Source organism: Excalfactoria chinensis, chromosome 12 (genome assembly GCF_039878825.1).
Source record: "Excalfactoria chinensis isolate bCotChi1 chromosome 12, bCotChi1.hap2, whole genome shotgun sequence".
Taxonomy (NCBI): domain Eukaryota; kingdom Metazoa; phylum Chordata; class Aves; order Galliformes; family Phasianidae; genus Excalfactoria; species Excalfactoria chinensis.
The window spans coordinates 17,972,770-17,986,423 of record NC_092836.1 but is presented as its reverse complement, the minus strand read 5'-3'; positions in this window follow the sequence as shown (position 1 = coordinate 17,986,423).

The following is a 13,654-nucleotide window of genomic DNA, read 5'->3' as shown; positions in this document are numbered from 1 at the left end:
ACCCTAACCCTAACCCTAACCCTAACCCTAACCCTAACCCTAACCCTAACCCTAACCCTAACCCTAACCCTAACCCTAACCCTAACCCTAACCCTAACCCTAACCCTAACCCTAACCCTAACCCTAACCCTAACCCTAACCCTAACCCTAACCCTAACCCTAACCCTAACCCTAACCCTAACCCTAACCCTAACCCTAACCCTAACCCTAACCCTAACCCTAACCCTAACCCTAACCCTAACCCTAACCCTAACCCTAACCCTAACCCTAACCCTAACCCTAACCCTAACCCTAACCCTAACCCTAACCCTAACCCTAACCCTAACCCTAACCCTAACCCTAACCCTAACCCTAACCCTAACCCTAACCCTAACCCTAACCCTAACCCTAACCCTAACCCTAACCCTAACCCTAACCCTAACCCTAACCCTAACCCTAACCCTAACCCTAACCCTAACCCTAACCCTAACCCTAACCCTAACCCTAACCCTAACCCTAACCCTAACCCTAACCCTAACCCTAACCCTAACCCTAACCCTAACCCTAACCCTAACCCTAACCCTAACCCTAACCCTAACCCTAACCCTAACCCTAACCCTAACCCTAACCCTAACCCTAACCCTAACCCTAACCCTAACCCTAACCCTAACCCTAACCCTAACCCTAACCCTAACCCTAACCCTAACCCTAACCCTAACCCTAACCCTAACCCTAACCCTAACCCTAACCCTAACCCTAACCCTAACCCTAACCCTAACCCTAACCCTAACCCTAACCCTAACCCTAACCCTAACCCTAACCCTAACCCTAACCCTAACCCTAACCCTAACCCTAACCCTAACCCTAACCCTAACCCTAACCCTAACCCTAACCCTAACCCTAACCCTAACCCTAACCCTAACCCTAACCCTAACCCTAACCCTAACCCTAACCCTAACCCTAACCCTAACCCTAACCCTAACCCTAACCCTAACCCTAACCCTAACCCTAACCCTAACCCTAACCCTAACCCTAACCCTAACCCTAACCCTAACCCTAACCCTAACCCTAACCCTAACCCTAACCCTAACCCTAACCCTAACCCTAACCCTAACCCTAACCCTAACCCTAACCCTAACCCTAACCCTAACCCTAACCCTAACCCTAACCCTAACCCTAACCCTAACCCTAACCCTAACCCTAACCCTAACCCTAACCCTAACCCTAACCCTAACCCTAACCCTAACCCTAACCCTAACCCTAACCCTAACCCTAACCCTAACCCTAACCCTAACCCTAACCCTAACCCTAACCCTAACCCTAACCCTAACCCTAACCCTAACCCTAACCCTAACCCTAACCCTAACCCTAACCCTAACCCTAACCCTAACCCTAACCCTAACCCTAACCCTAACCCTAACCCTAACCCTAACCCTAACCCTAACCCTAACCCTAACCCTAACCCTAACCCTAACCCTAACCCTAACCCTAACCCTAACCCTAACCCTAACCCTAACCCTAACCCTAACCCTAACCCTAACCCTAACCCTAACCCTAACCCTAACCCTAACCCTAACCCTAACCCTAACCCTAACCCTAACCCTAACCCTAACCCTAACCCTAACCCTAACCCTAACCCTAACCCTAACCCTAACCCTAACCCTAACCCTAACCCTAACCCTAACCCTAACCCTAACCCTAACCCTAACCCTAACCCTAACCCTAACCCTAACCCTAACCCTAACCCTAACCCTAACCCTAACCCTAACCCTAACCCTAACCCTAACCCTAACCCTAACCCTAACCCTAACCCTAACCCTAACCCTAACCCTAACCCTAACCCTAACCCTAACCCTAACCCTAACCCTAACCCTAACCCTAACCCTAACCCTAACCCTAACCCTAACCCTAACCCTAACCCTAACCCTAACCCTAACCCTAACCCTAACCCTAACCCTAACCCTAACCCTAACCCTAACCCTAACCCTAACCCTAACCCTAACCCTAACCCTAACCCTAACCCTAACCCTAACCCTAACCCTAACCCTAACCCTAACCCTAACCCTAACCCTAACCCTAACCCTAACCCTAACCCTAACCCTAACCCTAACCCTAACCCTAACCCTAACCCTAACCCTAACCCTAACCCTAACCCTAACCCTAACCCTAACCCTAACCCTAACCCTAACCCTAACCCTAACCCTAACCCTAACCCTAACCCTAACCCTAACCCTAACCCTAACCCTAACCCTAACCCTAACCCTAACCCTAACCCTAACCCTAACCCTAACCCTAACCCTAACCCTAACCCTAACCCTAACCCTAACCCTAACCCTAACCCTAACCCTAACCCTAACCCTAACCCTAACCCTAACCCTAACCCTAACCCTAACCCTAACCCTAACCCTAACCCTAACCCTAACCCTAACCCTAACCCTAACCCTAACCCTAACCCTAACCCTAACCCTAACCCTAACCCTAACCCTAACCCTAACCCTAACCCTAACCCTAACCCTAACCCTAACCCTAACCCTAACCCTAACCCTAACCCTAACCCTAACCCTAACCCTAACCCTAACCCTAACCCTAACCCTAACCCTAACCCTAACCCTAACCCTAACCCTAACCCTAACCCTAACCCTAACCCTAACCCTAACCCTAACCCTAACCCTAACCCTAACCCTAACCCTAACCCTAACCCTAACCCTAACCCTAACCCTAACCCTAACCCTAACCCTAACCCTAACCCTAACCCTAACCCTAACCCTAACCCTAACCCTAACCCTAACCCTAACCCTAACCCTAACCCTAACCCTAACCCTAACCCTAACCCTAACCCTAACCCTAACCCTAACCCTAACCCTAACCCTAACCCTAACCCTAACCCTAACCCTAACCCTAACCCTAACCCTAACCCTAACCCTAACCCTAACCCTAACCCTAACCCTAACCCTAACCCTAACCCTAACCCTAACCCTAACCCTAACCCTAACCCTAACCCTAACCCTAACCCTAACCCTAACCCTAACCCTAACCCTAACCCTAACCCTAACCCTAACCCTAACCCTAACCCTAACCCTAACCCTAACCCTAACCCTAACCCTAACCCTAACCCTAACCCTAACCCTAACCCTAACCCTAACCCTAACCCTAACCCTAACCCTAACCCTAACCCTAACCCTAACCCTAACCCTAACCCTAACCCTAACCCTAACCCTAACCCTAACCCTAACCCTAACCCTAACCCTAACCCTAACCCTAACCCTAACCCTAACCCTAACCCTAACCCTAACCCTAACCCTAACCCTAACCCTAACCCTAACCCTAACCCTAACCCTAACCCTAACCCTAACCCTAACCCTAACCCTAACCCTAACCCTAACCCTAACCCTAACCCTAACCCTAACCCTAACCCTAACCCTAACCCTAACCCTAACCCTAACCCTAACCCTAACCCTAACCCTAACCCTAACCCTAACCCTAACCCTAACCCTAACCCTAACCCTAACCCTAACCCTAACCCTAACCCTAACCCTAACCCTAACCCTAACCCTAACCCTAACCCTAACCCTAACCCTAACCCTAACCCTAACCCTAACCCTAACCCTAACCCTAACCCTAACCCTAACCCTAACCCTAACCCTAACCCTAACCCTAACCCTAACCCTAACCCTAACCCTAACCCTAACCCTAACCCTAACCCTAACCCTAACCCTAACCCTAACCCTAACCCTAACCCTAACCCTAACCCTAACCCTAACCCTAACCCTAACCCTAACCCTAACCCTAACCCTAACCCTAACCCTAACCCTAACCCTAACCCTAACCCTAACCCTAACCCTAACCCTAACCCTAACCCTAACCCTAACCCTAACCCTAACCCTAACCCTAACCCTAACCCTAACCCTAACCCTAACCCTAACCCTAACCCTAACCCTAACCCTAACCCTAACCCTAACCCTAACCCTAACCCTAACCCTAACCCTAACCCTAACCCTAACCCTAACCCTAACCCTAACCCTAACCCTAACCCTAACCCTAACCCTAACCCTAACCCTAACCCTAACCCTAACCCTAACCCTAACCCTAACCCTAACCCTAACCCTAACCCTAACCCTAACCCTAACCCTAACCCTAACCCTAACCCAAACCCTAACCCTAACCCTAACCCTAACCCTAACCCTAACCCTAACCCTAACCCTAACCCTAACCCTAACCCTAACCCTAACCCTAACCCTAACCCTAACCCTAACCCTAACCCTAACCCTAACCCTAACCCTAACCCTAACCCTAACCCTAACCCTAACCCTAACCCTAACCCTAACCCTAACCCTAACCCTAACCCTAACCCTAACCCTAACCCTAACCCTAACCCTAACCCTAACCCTAACCCTAACCCTAACCCTAACCCTAACCCTAACCCTAACCCTAACCCTAACCCTAACCCTAACCCTAACCCTAACCCTAACCCTAACCCTAACCCTAACCCTAACCCTAACCCTAACCCTAACCCTAACCCTAACCCTAACCCTAACCCTAACCCTAACCCTAACCCTAACCCTAACCCTAACCCTAACCCTAACCCTAACCCTAACCCTAACCCTAACCCTAACCCTAACCCTAACCCTAACCCTAACCCTAACCCTAACCCTAACCCTAACCCTAACCCTAACCCTAACCCTAACCCTAACCCTAACCCTAACCCTAACCCTAACCCTAACCCTAACCCTAACCCTAACCCTAACCCTAACCCTAACCCTAACCCTAACCCTAACCCTAACCCTAACCCTAACCCTAACCCTAACCCTAACCCTAACCCTAACCCTAACCCTAACCCTAACCCTAACCCTAACCCTAACCCTAACCCTAACCCTAACCCTAACCCTAACCCTAACCCTAACCCTAACCCTAACCCTAACCCTAACCCTAACCCTAACCCTAACCCTAACCCTAACCCTAACCCTAACCCTAACCCTAACCCTAACCCTAACCCTAACCCTAACCCTAACCCTAACCCTAACCCTAACCCTAACCCTAACCCTAACCCTAACCCTAACCCTAACCCTAACCCTAACCCTAACCCTAACCCTAACCCTAACCCTAACCCTAACCCTAACCCTAACCCTAACCCTAACCCTAACCCTAACCCTAACCCTAACCCTAACCCTAACCCTAACCCTAACCCTAACCCTAACCCTAACCCTAACCCTAACCCTAACCCTAACCCTAACCCTAACCCTAACCCTAACCCTAACCCTAACCCTAACCCTAACCCTAACCCTAACCCTAACCCTAACCCTAACCCTAACCCTAACCCTAACCCTAACCCTAACCCTAACCCTAACCCTAACCCTAACCCTAACCCTAACCCTAACCCTAACCCTAACCCTAACCCTAACCCTAACCCTAACCCTAACCCTAACCCTAACCCTAACCCTAACCCTAACCCTAACCCTAACCCTAACCCTAACCCTAACCCTAACCCTAACCCTAACCCTAACCCTAACCCTAACCCTAACCCTAACCCTAACCCTAACCCTAACCCTAACCCTAACCCTAACCCTAACCCTAACCCTAACCCTAACCCTAACCCTAACCCTAACCCTAACCCTAACCCTAACCCTAACCCTAACCCTAACCCTAACCCTAACCCTAACCCTAACCCTAACCCTAACCCTAACCCTAACCCTAACCCTAACCCTAACCCTAACCCTAACCCTAACCCTAACCCTAACCCTAACCCTAACCCTAACCCTAACCCTAACCCTAACCCTAACCCTAACCCTAACCCTAACCCTAACCCTAACCCTAACCCTAACCCTAACCCTAACCCTAACCCTAACCCTAACCCTAACCCTAACCCTAACCCTAACCCTAACCCTAACCCTAACCCTAACCCTAACCCTAACCCTAACCCTAACCCTAACCCTAACCCTAACCCTAACCCTAACCCTAACCCTAACCCTAACCCTAACCCTAACCCTAACCCTAACCCTAACCCTAACCCTAACCCTAACCCTAACCCTAACCCTAACCCTAACCCTAACCCTAACCCTAACCCTAACCCTAACCCTAACCCTAACCCTAACCCTAACCCTAACCCTAACCCTAACCCTAACCCTAACCCTAACCCTAACCCTAACCCTAACCCTAACCCTAACCCTAACCCTAACCCTAACCCTAACCCTAACCCTAACCCTAACCCTAACCCTAACCCTAACCCTAACCCTAACCCTAACCCTAACCCTAACCCTAACCCTAACCCTAACCCTAACCCTAACCCTAACCCTAACCCTAACCCTAACCCTAACCCTAACCCTAACCCTAACCCTAACCCTAACCCTAACCCTAACCCTAACCCTAACCCTAACCCTAACCCTAACCCTAACCCTAACCCTAACCCTAACCCTAACCCTAACCCTAACCCTAACCCTAACCCTAACCCTAACCCTAACCCTAACCCTAACCCTAACCCTAACCCTAACCCTAACCCTAACCCTAACCCTAACCCTAACCCTAACCCTAACCCTAACCCTAACCCTAACCCTAACCCTAACCCTAACCCTAACCCTAACCCTAACCCTAACCCTAACCCTAACCCTAACCCTAACCCTAACCCTAACCCTAACCCTAACCCTAACCCTAACCCTAACCCTAACCCTAACCCTAACCCTAACCCTAACCCTAACCCTAACCCTAACCCTAACCCTAACCCTAACCCTAACCCTAACCCTAACCCTAACCCTAACCCTAACCCTAACCCTAACCCTAACCCTAACCCTAACCCTAACCCTAACCCTAACCCTAACCCTAACCCTAACCCTAACCCTAACCCTAACCCTAACCCTAACCCTAACCCTAACCCTAACCCTAACCCTAACCCTAACCCTAACCCTAACCCTAACCCTAACCCTAACCCTAACCCTAACCCTAACCCTAACCCTAACCCTAACCCTAACCCTAACCCTAACCCTAACCCTAACCCTAACCCTAACCCTAACCCTAACCCTAACCCTAACCCTAACCCTAACCCTAACCCTAACCCTAACCCTAACCCTAACCCTAACCCTAACCCTAACCCTAACCCTAACCCTAACCCTAACCCTAACCCTAACCCTAACCCTAACCCTAACCCTAAATATATAAGTATAACCCTAAATATATAAGTATAACCCTAAATATATAAGTATAACCCTAAATATATAAGTATAACCCTAAATATATAAGTATAACCCTAAATATATAAGTATAACCCTAAATATATAAGTATAACCCTAAATATATAAGTATAACCCTAAATATATAAGTATAACCCTAAATATATAAGTATAACCCTAAATATATAAGTATAACCCTAAATATATAAGTATAACCCTAAATATATAAGTATAACCCTAAATATATAAGTATAACCCTAAATATATAAGTATAACCCTAAATATATAAGTATAACCCTAAATATATAAGTATAACCCTAAATATATAAGTATAACCCTAAATATATAAGTATAACCCTAAATATATAAGTATAACCCTAAATATATAAGTATAACCCTAAATATATAAGTATAACCCTAAATATATAAGTATAACCCTAAATATATAAGTATAACCCTAAATATATAAGTATAACCCTAAATATATAAGTATAACCCTAAATATATAAGTATAACCCTAAATATATAAGTATAACCCTAAATATATAAGTATAACCCTAAATATATAAGTATAACCCTAAATATATAAGTATAACCCTAAATATATAAGTATAACCCTAAATATATAAGTATAACCCTAAATATATAAGTATAACCCTAAATATATAAGTATAACCCTAAATATATAAGTATAACCCTAAATATATAAGTATAACCCTAAATATATAAGTATAACCCTAAATATATAAGTATAACCCTAAATATATAAGTATAACCCTAAATATATAAGTATAACCCTAAATATATAAGTATAACCCTAAATATATAAGTATAACCCTAAATATATAAGTATAACCCTAAATATATAAGTATAACCCTAAATATATAAGTATAACCCTAAATATATAAGTATAACCCTAAATATATAAGTATAACCCTAAATATATAAGTATAACCCTAAATATATAAGTATAACCCTAAATATATAAGTATAACCCTAAATATATAAGTATAACCCTAAATATATAAGTATAACCCTAAATATATAAGTATAACCCTAAATATATAAGTATAACCCTAAATATATAAGTATAACCCTAAATATATAAGTATAACCCTAAATATATAAGTATAACCCTAAATATATAAGTATAACCCTAAATATATAAGTATAACCCTAAATATATAAGTATAACCCTAAATATATAAGTATAACCCTAAATATATAAGTATAACCCTAAATATATAAGTATAACCCTAAATATATAAGTATAACCCTAAATATATAAGTATAACCCTAAATATATAAGTATAACCCTAAATATATAAGTATAACCCTAAATATATAAGTATAACCCTAAATATATAAGTATAACCCTAAATATATAAGTATAACCCTAAATATATAAGTATAACCCTAAATATATAAGTATAACCCTAAATATATAAGTATAACCCTAAATATATAAGTATAACCCTAAATATATAAGTATAACCCTAAATATATAAGTATAACCCTAAATATATAAGTATAACCCTAAATATATAAGTATAACCCTAAATATATAAGTATAACCCTAAATATATAAGTATAACCCTAAATATATAAGTATAACCCTAAATATATAAGTATAACCCTAAATATATAAGTATAACCCTAAATATATAAGTATAACCCTAAATATATAAGTATAACCCTAAATATATAAGTATAACCCTAAATATATAAGTATAACCCTAAATATATAAGTATAACCCTAAATATATAAGTATAACCCTAAATATATAAGTATAACCCTAAATATATAAGTATAACCCTAAATATATAAGTATAACCCTAAATATATAAGTATAACCCTAAATATATAAGTATAACCCTAAATATATAAGTATAACCCTAAATATATAAGTATAACCCTAAATATATAAGTATAACCCTAAATATATAAGTATAACCCTAAATATATAAGTATAACCCTAAATATATAAGTATAACCCTAAATATATAAGTATAACCCTAAATATATAAGTATAACCCTAAATATATAAGTATAACCCTAAATATATAAGTATAACCCTAAATATATAAGTATAACCCTAAATATATAAGTATAACCCTAAATATATAAGTATAACCCTAAATATATAAGTATAACCCTAAATATATAAGTATAACCCTAAATATATAAGTATAACCCTAAATATATAAGTATAACCCTAAATATATAAGTATAACCCTAAATATATAAGTATAACCCTAAATATATAAGTATAACCCTAAATATATAAGTATAACCCTAAATATATAAGTATAACCCTAAATATATAAGTATAACCCTAAATATATAAGTATAACCCTAAATATATAAGTATAACCCTAAATATATAAGTATAACCCTAAATATATAAGTATAACCCTAAATATATAAGTATAACCCTAAATATATAAGTATAACCCTAAATATATAAGTATAACCCTAAATATATAAGTATAACCCTAAATATATAAGTATAACCCTAAATATATAAGTATAACCCTAAATATATAAGTATAACCCTAAATATATAAGTATAACCCTAAATATATAAGTATAACCCTAAATATATAAGTATAACCCTAAATATATAAGTATAACCCTAAATATATAAGTATAACCCTAAATATATAAGTATAACCCTAAATATATAAGTATAACCCTAAATATATAAGTATAACCCTAAATATATAAGTATAACCCTAAATATATAAGTATAACCCTAAATATATAAGTATAACCCTAAATATATAAGTATAACCCTAAATATATAAGTATAACCCTAAATATATAAGTATAACCCTAAATATATAAGTATAACCCTAAATATATAAGTATAACCCTAAATATATAAGAGCCTTACCGACTCTGCCAACACACTGACTGCACTCACTACCTGACCAAATACACTAACAGCAGTCTAAGTTCACTAACAACTTCTAATTACAACCTGAACTCAACAACAACCTGATCTACTTTGCTTACAGCCCTTCTAATTCTAGCATCCCACACACTTACCTGTCACACCTACCTTAGAGCGTGCTCCAATATTCGGTGGTGACAATGCAAGACACAGCACACAGTGCTATGTTTGTTTATTTCTTTTAATGTCTGTTCATTACAGCTCTATTTCCACAAGACGCAGCTCATACAACCGTACAATCGCAGTACAGCAACAACTGCGTGTTGACAAGCACGGTTTGCATACAGATATTTAATACATGGCACAACACAGCTTACAATCACAACATCCATATATACAGTACAGTGACCGACACAGCTCAGACGCAGCATCTACATATTCAGTACATGGCACAATGGAATTCACAATCACAACATCCATATATACAGTACAGTGACCAACCCGGTTCAAAGGCGCAGCATCCTCATGTTGGTACGTTGCACAGCGCAGTTTACAGGTGGGGCATCCACATATTCCATACAGTGCGTGGAGTACAGCTGTAAGCAAAGCAAAGCTACACACAATTTGGTTGATACAAAATAACAGCACAACGCTGAAACCAGCGTAACTCTCATAATGGCCACAAGGGGGCGCAAGTCTCAGAGTGGCCGCAAATGGGCACGAGTCTCAAAGTGGCCGGGAAGCAACTAGGCTCCTCCAGGCCGTGGGCGTTGGTTCCGGGGCTGGGTCCGCCCTAACTAACAAACAAATGGGCTCGCCCAGCCCCGGAAGCAAGACCAATTTAAAGCCAATTTGGCTGATATAATTTGGAAAGCTAAAGCCAATTTGGTTGAATTAAATTAATTTTTTATCAAAGCCAATTTGATTGAGGTTAATTGATTTCAAACCAAAAGCCAATTTGATTGAATCAAAATCACTGCACAGCGCTAAAACCAGCGCAACACTCATAATGGCCGCAAGGGGGCGCAAGTCTCAGAGTGGCCGCAAATGGGCACGAGTCTCAAAGTGGCCGGGAAGCAACTGGGCTCCTCCAGGCCGTGGGCGTTGGTTCCGGGGCTGGGTCCGCCCTAACTAACAAACAAATGGGCTCGCCCAGCCCCGGAAGCAAGACCAATTTAAAGCCAATTTGGCTGATATAATTTGGAAAGCTAAAGCCAATTTGGTTGAATTAAATTAATTTTTTATCAAAGCCAATTTGATTGAGGTTAATTGATTTCAAACCAAAAGCCAATTTGATTGAATCAAAATCACTGCACAGCGCTAAAACCAGCGCAACACTCATAATGGCCGCAAGGGGGCGCAAGTCTCAGAGTGGCCGCAAATGGGCACGAGTCTCAAAGTGGCCGGGAAGCAACTAGGCTCCTCCAGGCCGTGGGCGTTGGTTCCGGGGCTGGGTCCGCCCTAACTAACAAACAAATGGGCTCGCCCAGCCCCGGAAGCAAGACCAATTTAAAGTCAATTTGGCTGATATAATTTGGAAAGCTAAAGCCAATTTGGTTGAATTAAATTAATTTTTTATCAAAGCCAATTTGATTGAGGTTAATTGATTTCATACCAAAAGCCAATTTGATTGAATCAAAATCACTGCACAGCGCTAAAACCAGCGCAACACTCATAATGGCCGCAAGGGGGCGCAAGTCTCAGAGTGGCCGCAAATGGGCACGAGTCTCAAAGTGGCCGGGAAGCAACTAGGCTCCTCCAGGCCGTGGGCGTTGGTTCCGGGGCTGGGTCCGCCCTAACTAACAAACAAATGGGCTCGCCCAGCCCCGGAAGCAAGACCAATTTAAAGCCAATTTGGCTGATATAATTTGGAAAGCTAAAGCCAATTTGGTTGAATTAAATTAATTTTTTATCAAAGCCAATTTGATTGAGGTTAATTGATTTCAAACCAAAAGCCAATTTGATTGAATCAAAATCACTGCACAGCGCTAAAACCAGCGCAACACTCATAATGGCCGCAAGGGGGCGCAAGTCTCAGAGTGGCCGCAAATGGGCACGAGTCTCAAAGTGGCCGGGAAGCAACTGGGCTCCTCCAGGCCGTGGGCGTTGGTTCCGGGGCTGGGTCCGCCCTAACTAACAAACAAATGGGCTCGCCCAGCCCCGGAAGCAAGACCAATTTAAAGCCAATTTGGCTGATATAATTTGGAAAGCTAAAGCCAATTTGGTTGAATTAAATTAATTTTTTATCAAAGCCAATTTGATTGAGGTTAATTGATTTCAAACCAAAAGCCAATTTGATTGAATCAAAATCACTGCACAGCGCTAAAACCAGCGCAACACTCATAATGGCCGCAAGGGGGCGCAAGTCTCAGAGTGGCCGCAAATGGGCACGAGTCTCAAAGTGGCCGGGAAGCAACTAGGCTCCTCCAGGCCGTGGGCGTTGGTTCCGGGGCTGGGTCCGCCCTAACTAACAAACAAATGGGCTCGCCCAGCCCCGGAAGCAAGACCAATTTAAAGCCAATTTGGCTGATATAATTTGGAAAGCTAAAGCCAATTTGGTTGAATTAAATTAATTTTTTATCAAAGCCAATTTGATTGAGGTTAATTGATTTCAAACCAAAAGCCAATTTGATTGAATCAAAATCACTGCACAGCGATAAAACCAGCGCAACACTCATAATGGCCGCAAGGGGGCGCAAGTCTCAGAGTGGCCGCAAATGGGCACGAGTCTCAAAGTGGCCGGGAAGCAACTAGGCTCCTCCAGGCCGTGGGCGTTGGTTCCGGGGCTGGGTCCGCCCTAACTAACAAACAAATGGGCTCGCCCAGCCCCGGAAGCAAGACCAATTTAAAGTCAATTTGGCTGATATAATTTGGAAAGCTAAAGCCAATTTAGTTGAATTAATTTGATATCAAAGTTAAAGCCAATTAGGTTGAATTAAATTGATTGAAAAGCTAAAGCCAATTTGGTTGAATTAAATTGATTGCAAAGCTAAAGCCAATTTGATTGAAGTTATTTGATTGCAAAGCTAAAGCCAATGTGGCTGAGTCAAAATCGCTGCACGGCGCTAAAACCAGCGCAAGTCTCAGAGTGGCCGCAAATGGGCACGAGTCTCAAAGTGGCCGGGAAGCAACTGGGCTCCTCCAGGCCGTGGGCGTTGGTTCCGGGGCTGGGTCCGCCCTAACTAACAAACAAATGGGCTCGCCCAGCCCCGGAAGCAAGACCAATTTAAAGCCAATTTGGCTGATATTAATTGAAAGCAAACCTTAATCCAATTTGGTTAAGGTTAAATTATAGCAAAGCTAAAGCCAATTAGTTTAAGATTGAATGACAGCAAAGCTAAAGCCAATTAGTTTAAGATTAGCTTTGGAGTCATTTAAAGCCAATTAGTTTTAGATTAAATGATTGCAAAACTAAAGCCAATTTGGTTAAAGTTAAATAACTGTAAAGCTAAAGCCAATTACTTCAAGATTAAATGATAGCAAAGCTAAAGCCAATTTGGTTAAAGTTAAATAACTGTAAAGCTAAAGCCAATTACTTTAAGATTAAATGATAGCAAAGCTAAAGCCAATTTGGTTAAAGTTAAATAACTGTAAAGCTAAAGCCAATTTGATTAAGGTTA